The sequence below is a fragment of the Copadichromis virginalis genome, linkage group LG19, assembly GCF_057382275.1.
Source record: "Copadichromis virginalis isolate Kocher_CV1m ecotype Utaka linkage group LG19, C_Virginalis_male_GT1.1, whole genome shotgun sequence".
Lineage (NCBI taxonomy): Eukaryota > Metazoa > Chordata > Actinopteri > Cichliformes > Cichlidae > Copadichromis > Copadichromis virginalis.
Window position 1 is genome coordinate 33,620,111 of NC_140636.1, and position 12,787 is coordinate 33,632,897.

At 41.6% G+C, this 12,787-nt stretch overlaps 1 long non-coding RNA gene across 1 annotated transcript; it reads left to right on the forward strand.

The window, feature by feature from the left end:
* Window positions 1–11,524: 11,524 nt before the first annotated feature.
* Window positions 11,525–12,390, forward strand: LOC146686591 (uncharacterized). Its single transcript, XR_014916908.1, has 3 exons — window positions 11,525–11,645; window positions 11,822–12,087; window positions 12,233–12,390. It is a non-coding gene; the product is annotated as an uncharacterized LOC146686591 (long non-coding RNA).
* Window positions 12,391–12,787: the final 397 nt, after the last annotated feature.

Below are 12,787 nucleotides of genomic sequence, written 5' to 3' on the forward strand. Positions count from 1 at the left end.
CGAGTCTGCTGGTTGGTGGTGGGGGGGTCGGCGGCTGTAAGATGATCCAACTGGCCACACTAATCCCTCCATACCACTTTCGCCTTCACATCAAAAACACCCCCACCCTCCCACAAAGCAGCGGTCTTGTGCGTTGGACCCCAATGTGCAAATTCTAAAGAGGAAAATGGAGCAAAGAAAAAGTTGCAACAACAGAGCAGAATAGACTTAAAGACAGTTGCACAGAAGACAGGGCGGGATCTGGGGTGACGGTGGGGGAATCACGGGCTCCTTCCAGCCTGCTAGAACACACGCTCCCTCTGCCGCCGCTCTCCCCCTCAGGTCGGGCCATGATGCTGCTGCAGTTGCTCTTTTATAAGGTCTCCCTGGCAACTGGAATATTTCCCAAATCCTGTGTATTTTTTTTTTTTCATTTTCTAGAAGGACTACAAGCCAGGGGAAAGGGGACAGGTGCCACTCAGCCGAATGCACATGGGCTTACCGTTGTACACAAATACCAAATGTGATACACCATATTGTTTTTTTTCTTTCTTAAATCCCACTGGATAAGCCAGCATAACAAAAAGACAGCCAAATGTTAAAAAGTGGGTATTGTGTTTCTATTTTTGCTGGTGGATCAAACGTGACTTTTAAGATGTATTTAAGGAAATAAGTAGTTCTTCATAATATTTACTTACATACTGTTTACTTGCATGGAGAAACTGGTCATTTTTATGTGGTTTTTACCAAAGCTGCGTGCCTTTTGTGCAGTCTTTAGAAATAAGACCACACCAGAAATGACCAAAAAAGACTTTGAGGGATCTATTCTGTAAGCATTTGATAACATTATAACAGCCACATCCTTACGACTGTGATGGTAAATATTAAATGTGACACCTTGGTGAAGTGGGGTTCCTTTTATTATGAGGGTCAGAGCATCCACAGCGACAGGACCAGGGAAGTATATGAGAGATTAGGGCAAAGCTCAAGGCCACTGAAGTCATCAGGACGATCCTTGTTGTGGCCTCTGGGGGCACACACACACACACGCACACCGGAGATGCACTGATGAAGTTCACTGTAACCGAAAGTGTGTGAGGAGTCAGGGTGGGGGCAGGGAGCAAAGACACAGGGGGGAGGGGGGGGGGGTGTCTGTGTGTCTGTGTGAGGGAGCCAGGAGACAGCCGTTTAAAATTCTGTTTCCTGCAAGTGAGGAGGCTAATCCTGCCCCCATAATTCCCTGCAGCCAAAAGCACCCCTCCTTCCTCAACATCACCACTCCCTTTTTCTCTATCTAGCTCTCCCTCTATCTCGCTCATTCTCGCTCTCTTAGTGCACACTCCATGAGTGACAGCACAATGCCCAGGCCCTCGCACGCTTATCTAACTCTAGCAGATGGTCGACTTGGATCAATGCACACACGCCACGATCAATGGCTGCGATAAAGAGCGGCGGGGATGGTACCCTCTCCCTAGCTCCCTCTTTCCTTCTATCTGCCTCCCCTCATGCCCAGCCTGCTGCCCCCTGCCCAATTGTTTCTCTTTGACGCCTGTTCATCTGCATCTGCACTGGCACCTACCCGGCGGCAGGCCCTCTGCTGGTACTGAGGCCCCGCTGATGGCAGGGGTGGCGGATGCGCTGTCCCCGGCATCCATCCATCTCGCTCGACCTGCTCCCTGGGAGAACTTTGAGCCCTCTTTCTATCACGCTTATCATGAGATCACTGCTTCATCTCCTCCTCGCCCACCCTCCTCAACTTATCTCACTCTCTCTTTCTCTCCTGCATCGGCTCTGGCTGTATCTCACATGTTAATCTCCCACAGCTGTACACATTCTCTTCAGCCATACAGCGCACCTTCTGCCTCTGAACTTCTTTGCTCTCCTTGAATGCACCGTTTATTATGTAGTTACCATCATCTGATGATGCAACATTGCGCTCATCTGTTAACAGCTGTATGGGATGTTTGCACAAAAAACATTTCCTCTTTCTTATACGCTACAGGCACTTTGATTCAATATCAGCCAAAGGTCAAAAGTGGCTGTCTAATTGGATACTGACATAAATGAAGTGAATCAAAGTGGGTCATAGACAGAACTGTGAAGAGAAAGTGGAGCAGAAGTCTGACTGAGTGAATCCCCAACAGGAACTATGGGTGGAAGTGGGCCAGGGTGCACGCTGGTAAACAAATTTAAACACCATAAGCAAGGATTGTATTCAGAAACACACAGGGGAGTCTGACAGACACGAGAAAAAACCCCCACAATTTCCACAAAATACATCAGTTGTATTTATTTAAGCGCAGTTATGTCACTGTAACTTTATGATCGGACTCCCTTTGACATGAAAGTCACATTTTCTCTTTCAAGTACAGTTAAAATGAGCAGAGGCAAAGATTTTCTGATTTTGTTCTTTAGAAAGTGTTACAATAACACAGCATTCATTGCTTTTTCATTGAAACACTACTTCTATAAATGCACCTAATATTCTCCTTTATAAATCTGACAGTTCAGGCCACTTAACCCTAATGTTAAATTTGTAGTGTTGAAGAATTACATATGGAAACTGAACATTTCCTGAATAATCCACAGACCACAGTGTCAGTAGATTTCAGAAGTGGAAAATTATTTCTCATGTGTCATCCATGAGAACAACAATGAAATTCTACTCGACTTCATTGTAATTGTGTGGATTTAATTTGATTTCAATTTAAAGTGACTCTTCAAAGTAAAACTGCTCTGCTTTCTGGTCAGTTATTAAATGCCTCTGTTGATGCATTTAATAACTGACCAGAGTCGTATTTAATTCATGGTGCAGTGTTTCAGCGTGTTATTTTGGTGCTAGCAGAAAATCGAACCAAATGAAACAACTTTTGTCCTTCCAGGAAACAATATTGTATTGTACAGCTCTTACTTGGTACCCATAGGACTAATGCCTTAACATGAGGCCACGTGACATGTCAGCTACCTAAACTTTGCCTAAAGAGCAGCTTCTCCCTTTCCTTCTTCCATAAGGAATTTGTAATTGGCCGTTGGTGATGTAATGCGGTTCATAATAAGCCCATTAAAGCCTTTCTCTGTGCTGATGGAAAACGCAGTGGCAATATGGACACCTCCGCTATTTATACCTCTCAAATCCTCATGCATATTCACACAGTGCAGAGACAGGGAAAGAGCAGGCAGACACCCTGACAAATAAGTGCCTGGATCTCATTTCTTTTGGAGTCTAAGCTATTTCAGCTCACTGGGGCCTCCTTCCCTCCTCAAATTGTGGCCACAGCCACTCTCATACTCTGCCTGCCTTCATTTGGCCTTGGTCATCATGAGCAAGAAATGTGTGTAAATGTTTGTATTCGTGTGTATGACAGGGCAAGAGTGAGTTGAAGAAGGAGAAGAAAGGTGATAACTAGGCTGCGCTAAAGAGTCTACAGAACCTGAGGCCCCAGGTTCTGTAACTCATTTTATACTTCACCATCAGCAAAACACACCTACCTTTAGGTGTCATCAAGCATCTGTATCTCTCATCAGTCACACTGAATGCTTTGCCTTGCACGAATGATTCTTCAGGCTGACTTGTACCACATTTTTATCTGTTTCATCTTGCAAAATTAATACATCTTCATAAAACCACAGAATACAGCCTTTAGATATAGACTGCAATCTTAAGATCGTCCTATAAAGATGTATGTGTGTTCCTCAGTTTGGTGAAGTAATTAGTATTCAGACAGGCAACTCACGTTTGAAATAACTGAGGTATTACAGTAGTAGAATAAGGCTAGAGCATCTGGGCTTCAAGCTCCTCATTCCTATATGATACCCACAAAAACTGGGGAGTGATGAGCAAATGTGATCAGGGAGCCTTAAGGTGGATGCTAGCGTGGTGGAGGAGTTGAATCAGCAGAGCACGGTTGCAGCGCCAAAGACATCAGAAGGAGTAATGGGAAATTTTGCAGCTTAAATAGACTACTAAATAAATTTGTCCCATATATGATGTGAGGAGAGTGAGGTACATAAATGTTTTTGACACACTTTGGTTCAAGTTTCCTGGCTAAACTAATTCACCTGCTTTACACCATTAATAGATTTTCAGTTCTTATTTTGATTATGGTACATGATAAAAGAGGGAGCTTAAGCAACACTGACGTTTCTTACAAGAGAGACTATGACAACAAATTTCTACTGTTATTTTTTCTGTAGCATGTGCCAGTAATTTGTTTCCATAGTGGAATATGCTGAAGTTAATGATGATTTTTTTTTATTTTTAAGTGGACACATGCTAACATCTGCCTAACATCTGGGAGAGTAACAAGGCAGAGCTTCCTTTATCAAGATGAAGGAAGAGCTAATGGAAGAAAATGCCCATTGAGTTAGAAAGAGTTTCACTTCTTGGAACATTTCTATTAAGAAACAGACTTCCCAAACTGCATCTTCTATGTTAAAATTCACGGACATTATATATTCTAAAACTTTAGAAACGATATATCGAGTGATTAAAAGAATGTTCCAATTTGTATTTTAAGTATGTGACTAAGAGATGGAAAATATGATTTGAGGGGGTCTTATAAGTTTGAAATACCTAAAGTGTGAACCAATGTTAAGTATAGATGTGTGTCAGTTTTGGGAGTGAAATTATGGAATGGACTTAATGATGAACTGAAGATGTGTTTTTCATTTTGTATTAAGATTTTAAAAATTTGTATTATACATGGTTATAGAAATTTGGTTTGATGAATAATTTTGTGTTGATTTAATTTATTGATTTATCATTGATTTATTTTCAAACTGCTATGTAACTTATTTATCAATGCTATTTATTTTCTTGGTTAAGGATTTGATTATTCCTATGGGGGTAAGGGATAGGATAATTATAAGCCACAAGGCTTCAACCTATACCTTTTTCGGTTACTGTTTGATTGAGTACTTTTATGTAAAATTATAATCTGTTGTTGTTGTTGTTGACTGAAAAATAAATTTCATTTCATTTCATTTCATTCCTAAGAAACATGCACAATTTAACATCAGCTTAAATCAAAGAATTGACCCTTTAAATTAATATTAATGAAACAGCCACATCATCTGAAGGTGAGTGGTAAGGGCCAGAGTTACTATGTGCAACAAAAGCAGCTCAATGGCTCGTCAGAACTAGCCCCAAAGCAAGCCCAATGCTCCAGGATCATTGGCAGGCACTAGGGGTTACTAGGGGTGACATGTGGGTGGATGTGTGCATGCAGCAGGATTTCAGTATAAATATGTATCTTAATTTGAAATCTGTATTATTATTAATGTAATTTTATGAAAAAGGGGTCCACCCAACCAGTGGAAAAACAGTTGTCCTTGCTTCACAGCAAGAAAAGGGTTCACGTGAACGTAATGTGAGATTGAATAAATGAAGTGGACTTTAGTTCAGTGTGGCTAGGTTTCAGAAAGTGAGCATCTTAGGCCATAGACGCTGCTCCAATGGGTAACTGTGTGCTGAAACTTTATTTAGACACTGAGTTGTTTGTTTCTTTTCTTTTGTTTCTGACCGCTCCATTCCCATGCTAATTATCATCAGGCGGTTCCTGTGTGCTAGCAGAGCGCAGCGGCACAGCTCCCACATCTACCTACTGCTGGACAGATAGTCTGGCTGACCACACTCAGCTATTGTCACATGAGCTGTTGTCTGAAGAAGCCGTGCTCCCCCTCTGTCCCACTTTGTTCCCCTACCCACACTTCTTAATCCTGCTTAATTTGAGTGCAAAGAAATTCACATGTGCCAGTAAGAACATTTACAGAGTACACTGCCTCCATTCCCCCCTCCAAAATAAAACAGAGCTTAAGCACTAAGCTGTATTGATCTTACAACTTGATAGTGTGATTAAGGGGTAAGATGGCGCCCCTAAAAAAGTGCACACTTTAAGATTACAGGCCACGCTACACCACTTTTAATCGGAATTCATTAGTATGGGTGCAGAACCTCGGCAGGGATGCACCCCTGAGTCTCGACGCAGACTCTGTTTTGGCCTGGAAAGAAGAAAAAAGGTAAAGAACAGTTTGACAGCTATCAAAGCAGAGGAATGGAGAGAGAGGAGGGCGAGGGGGAGCTATGGGCTAGAGAGAGAGACAGATTTGTCCCAATGGAGATTTGAACACCTCTGTGCTGTGGGTGGGCAGACTCTTGGAGAGACACAGAGCTAAGGGGCTGCACGGCCACCCGGTAGAAGGAACTCTACACCCCAGCGTTGGTAGGCATTAGTTCAGCACCAGCTCTTCAGCTCATACACACACTGACAAACCCAAAGGCTGTAGAAGTAGCAGCTTTGATCATTGAATCACTGGCAGAGACGACAAGAACAGATCTACTAGTTCCATTTAACCCACTTCCACTAAATGACGAAGAAAAAAAACCTTCATTTTTCCCCTCACAGCATTAAAGTAGCAGAAGCTGTTCTGTCCAGCAAGGTAGTATCTCCGTTTTGTTAAACAGACATGATCATTTTTCCTGTCAGTTTGGACTTAAATCGTCATATATTAAATGTACTGACAAACAAGAGAGAGGGAGAAAAAAGAAACATCACCATGAAACTGAGAAAAATTGACATATTTTCCTGAAAATTTTCAAACATTAAGCCAAAAGGTAAGAAGCACAACATAATATATATATAAAAAAATCCTCAGTTGACAATGGCAGTATTTCATTGTTTGGGATACTGAATGTAATGTCTCAGATCTCACTGGCATCTTCCTCTGGCAGCCCCACTTGCTTTCCTTTTTGTATTTTCATTGTGGATTGTTGTTTACTGGCTTCAGCGCATTATATCAGTGCCTCACTTTCCTCAAAACACCTACTCATTTGAAGACTGATTCATTCCAGGCTAATTCATATTCCCAAGGGATTAGAGACATCTAATTTGGTGATATTTCTGTCATGCATACTTTGGATGTAGTATTCAAACAGTCGTCCCCTCCCCGTTTGCCACAGTACAAACACACACACACATGCATGCAAAACCAGAAACACTCCAACACATCATGTAGTTATCTTGCGTGCAAAGCCAAGTATTTTCTTGTGTGTTTGAAAGATTCTCAGTTCATGTCTTGGTTGGGCATCTGCATTGTGGTGCGATTGGCAGATAAGAGTTCAAAATCAGGACAGGGAGGGAAAAATGTAAAAAAAAAAAAAAAAAGATAAGTATTTCTAAAATGCAATCAGGGTACAGAGGCACATTGGAACGTTACATGCCAATGGATCCAGATAAAAGAGAGAAGCAGAAAAAGTCTGAAAGACTTGGACAAGACCCCAAACTATGCAATAAACAGATTATATCCCAAAATAGCAATCAGCTGTTTATGGATGCGTAAAAAGATCAGAGTTAAAGGTAAATATGAATGAATTTAAGCTGCAATATGTAGAAGTTCTGCAGTACGGCATCCTTGCTCACAGTTAGAAACTCGCATTGGCAATAGATGACTAAATATAAGAGCACCGTGGTGTAGTAACATGGTTAAAAATGGATGGATTGGTTTAGTAAAGTGAAACACTCAGTTTATTTAAATCCAGGTTGAAGACTCACCTGTTCTCAGCTGCATTTGAATAAAGCACCAAATCCACACTTTTAAGCTTAAATTTCAAAACTTACATTTTAACTACTGATTTTATCTGTTTTGATTTTATATACTGTTTTGTTTGTTTGTTAATTAGTTTGTTTGCTTCTTCTAATCAATTTTAAATCATGCTTTTTATTTGTTTTTGTTTCTAATGTCTCTGTAGCACTTTGAATCACCTTGTTGTTGAATTGTGCTATACAAATAAACTTGCCTTGCCTTGCCTTGAATTTCTAAACAGTATGTCACTCAGTGTGTTGGTCATATATTACTCTGTTACTCATCCAGTAATAATGTTAATAATGATAACAACACTGCCACAACCATTGTGCAGGAATTAATTTGTCTCCTGATGTAGCATCTGAACGCTTTGATCAAGTGTCCACATCTCAATTAAATGGTTTTTGGTGGAAAAACACTACCTTTGCTTTTTAGTGTGAATTTTTAAGTTGACCAAGATTTTAATGCTGAACAGGTTAGCAACATTACAAATAAGTCAGTATTTCAGTGAAACCAGCTATGACTTAGAGACAGTGCTGCTGATGAAAACAGGGAACGGAAGCTGGAGGCAGCTGAGATCAAGGTGCTTGGGTTTTACTTGGGTGTTTCAGAAGAACGGCTCAGGTTGAACAGTGCTGGAACTAAGTAAGAGAAGCTTAACTGAGTGGGACTGGACACGTGCACAGGAAATAAACTGGGTATACTGGGATGCTGTTGATAGAAAATGAAGCTTTAAAACACCTAACCTGCACACAGTGACTTTGATATTCATAAAGTCAGAAGTGTTGATGATGTTTCTCTGCAGTGCGCCCTGTTTTTCAGAGGGTGGTGTGACAGTGATGGATAGCTGTAAGCTTGGTACCAATAAGAGCCTCCGAGTGGTCGATCTGGGGCCCAGGACTCTAGTAGATGGACCCTCCAGGAGACCTACTCTAAATTAAATCCTCTGAGGCTGCCAGGCTACACTGATGCTTTCCTGTGCCTCACACCCATTCTCAGCCACTGCCTCCAGCCAGCCTCACTTTTGTTCCCCAAGAACAAGTTTTTCCTCCTTAATTAATTCAACAGAAAATAATTAAACCTTTGCATTCTGCCGACGGGCCACGTCTGCCCCCACCCTTACGAGACACAAAGAAAAGGTAGGATGGAGAAAAGGGGCACAAGAAATTAAGAGCACTCAGTGCCAAATGACCGTCGGAAGCAAAACAATATTAGCCCCCTGAGTTAGTAGCCAGGACTCATAATAAAGGAATAACAAGACCAGGCATCGAGCTGAAATGAATGCTCTGCGGTGGTAGAGCAGGTTGTATTGTTCGGCAGGGAGATGAAGGCTGCTGACATAGACGGCTCTAGCCACAGAACCACTCTTAATTTGCTGAGTGGTGTAAGTCCTCAGGGGAGCGTGTTGTTTGGCCCTGAGGGGTAATAATGTACTTGGCAACTTCACTCCTGCATTCAACACTTTATGTGAGCATTTAGAAAAAACCCACCTCACTGTTTTAAGCCTATTCTTGAAATCACACATATATATAGTACTGTGCAAAAGTTCACAAAGCAATGGGAAGCATCTGATTGGTCCAAAATTCATGCAAGCAACACCAAACATAAGCAACCAACATTTTAACCCAAAGGACCCTGAGCTGCAACAGCTTACCTTTCGACAGGTAAGAAACAGTGTGATCACATTACAGTCTTAGTGTTTTACTTTGGTGAACCTGGCAACTCTACAATCCTACCAAAGCACTAAACTGCTCTTGAATATTCGTAGAGCCAGGCTCAAAAGCAGAGGCGATAGAGCCTTTTCAGTGGTGGCTCCCACATGACAGCTGCCAAGTCTCTCAATCAGGTTAAAAACCTACTTGTTCTCCTTTTTTTGCAGGTCTACTTGAACAGGATGCCCTGGCTTTTATCAAGCAAACACAATCCTATTTACTTTCTTTTTCTTTAACCCTTTTTAGCAAATAATTATTGTTGATTTAGTGATTGTTATGTATAGTGTACATTTCGTATAACCTGAATAGCACTTTGGTCAACTCAGATTGTTTTAAATGTGCTATAAATATAAACTTTGACTCAACTTGACTAGTTTGTAAGATGCTTCTTTATCAAAGAGACACAAATACTTGCAAATTAATCCCAAATACCGCTGTGACGGACTGGTAACCTGTACAGGATGTATCCTGCCTAGTGATTCCAGTTGCTTCACTACCCTAAATTTGACAAGCAGCTAAGAAGATGAATGGATGGATGTTGGTGCTAAGTAGCAAACTTAGAGAATAGCAGAATTTCACTCAATAAAAAAGATGAGCCTACTTCTTGGATCATCACTACATACACGAAGGTGAGGTTAAGTGGCACAAAATAGCATTGTTATAAAAGGGGAGACTACAAAATAGTCATTATGCAAAGGAGTCTATTTTTTTCAGACATTTAATACTTTTTAAATAGGAGACATTTTTGTAATTGGTTGTGGTTATTTAATTTCTTTATTTTTATGTTTTCTTTTTTTAAGTGGTGGTAGTGGTGTAAGAATGAGCTCTTTGGGTGAAATAAAAAAAAAGCAGAAAATGTATTCAAATCAGTTAAAATTTGATCTTTTTTAATGGACTGAAATGCCATTTTCACATTAAGCATCAGTATGAATAATCCTGTATATGAGATTTTCATGAATTTCAATTTCTGACACTTCAAGTGCACTTTTACTTAAGTAACACTTTTGATGTAAAAATTAGGGGTGTCAAATTATCGCGTTAATTGCGATTAATTAATTACAATGCTATTTAGCGCGTTATGTTTTTTAATCTCGTTAATCTAATTTTTAATCTCTTGACGTCATTGATTTTGTATGAGAGTTGCTATGTTATAAAATCCGTTTTTATGTGCTGGGCTCCTTGTGCTTGACTTGTTGGGGGTGGAGTCACGTCGTGAGGTCAAGGTGAGAAGTGGTGATTAGCTTACAGTGTGGATATGGAGGCGCATCTGAGAGTTGTTGGCCCAATGAACGGGAAATTTGTATTTCATAAACGCCCCGACGGCACCATTGACAAAGGTAAAGTGGTCTGCCTAGAGTGTAAGAAGGAGTTTGCTTACCACCGAAGCAGCTCAAGTTTGGCCTATCACCTCAACGCAAAGCACCCAGCCGCGAGTGCAGCAACAGCTAGCAGTGAAGACGTTAGCAATATAGCAAGCCAGAGCAAAGCTTTTCGCCAAACAAAACTAGAGAATACCCCTCGTATGAGCAAGTCTGCGACCGACAGGCTGACTAATGTTATTGCCAAGTGGATAGCGATGAACTGTAGGCCGATAAATATAGTAGAGGACGAAGGATTGACAGAGGTGTTGCAAATTGCGTCCAATGACCCGTCATACAAGCCGCCGTGCAGGACTACAGTAACGACCAAAATCAGCAAAATGTACGACGGCGAAAAGAAAAACAAACTTGAGATTTTGGCGGAGGATTCTCCCAACTGTGTTGCTATAACCGGAGATCACTGGACCTCAGCTGGCAACCACAGCTATTTTGGGGTGACTGGACACGTTATTGATAGTGAGTGGAACCTCAACTCATTTGCACTGACCGTCATGAGAACAGAAACCAGGCACTTTGCTGATAAATGCGCCGAACAGTTCCTCAAGGTAGCAAATGACTGGGGTATTGAAAACAAGATATCCACCATTGGCACAGACAGCGCAGCAAACATGCTGGCTGCTATGAGAGCACTTCCATATGAGCACATCGCCTGCAATGCTCACATTCTCCAGAGGACCATCACGGTGTGTCTCGATAGCAGTGGTTTTGTCGGTGTACTGGCAAAGTGCCGCAAGATTGTTGGTCATTTTAAACAAAGCCCTGCGAGTACCACAGAACTTAACCAACAACAAGTAGCACTCGGAAAGAAGAGCGATCAACTTATACAGGATGTACCCACCAGGTGGAACTCGACTCTCGCAGTGGTCTCACGCCTCCTATGTAACCGAGAGGCTGTCCAGGCTACGTTGGACCAACAGAACCACAGGTTGGTCTTGCCAACCGAAGCTGAGTGGGCGAAACTGCAGAGGCTGGAGCTCCTGCTTGAACCATGCAAGTAAGTTCAAATAAACACCTTCCCATTTTAATTATATAAACTACTGTTACATGTGTAAAATCAAAATTAATGAACATAACAAGGAACTTTTAAGGACAATTAAATTGGAAATCAGTTACACTTTGATTTAAATGAATCCAGCTAGGTTTATTTAGCAAACCTCTCCACCTCTGCAGGTATGTGACAGAGCTGCTGGGTGGTGAGGCCTACGTCTCTTGCTCTGTAGTGCTGCCTGCTTTTCGCCATCTGTACCGTGTCATGGACATTACTGATGATGATCCTGCCTACGTGGTGAAGTTCAAGAATGCCTTCCAGAAGGATCTGGCAGCACGACGAGCTAATGGCAACGAGATATGGTTCGAGGTGGCCACAGCATTGGATCCACGGTTTAAGGATTTGAAATGTCTTCCAAGAGAAAAGAGGGAACAGGCAGGACAATAAGGTTAAGCTGGACTAATGAGTCCAATTCATTATCAAATCAAACTTTTATTTATTATATGGAACACAAAGTTCTTTACAAGATTAAATAAAATAAAATAAAAAGCACTTAGTTTTAATCACAATCATTCATTCATTCATTCATTCAGGTGTGGACCATTCTGGAGAATATGCTCCAGGCAGCAGAGCCCAGAAGAGCAGATAGTCTCTAGCCCTCCACAGAGGATGATGGACCAGCTCAGAAGAAGAGGAGGAGCGAACTCCTTCTGGGGTCTGACTCTGACTCAGAAGATGGAATTGAGTCTGGAGAGCTACAGAGCAGAACCCAGCATCAGTATTGATGACTGTCCCCTGCAGTGGTGGTATGCTCACTCAGGAGTCTATGAAAAGCTGTCAGTCCTAGCACAAAAGTACCTGGCCTCCCCAGCTACCTCTGTACCCTGTGAGAGACTCTTTAGCCTTGCAGGCCACATAGTGCAAAAGAAAAGGGCAGCCTTGCTTCCAGAAAATGTTACCAGGCTGGTGTGTCTTAGCGACTGGCTGAGGAAGAAGAAATGAGACACATGTGGTCAGCATAGCTGCTGTGTCATTTGTAGCCTACTAGAATAGATTGCTTGATGTTCAGCACTTTTTTTTTTGTGATGGAAGAATACTTTGATGTGCTAACTTGCAGCACTGCAATGTCAGTTTTATTTTTCATTATC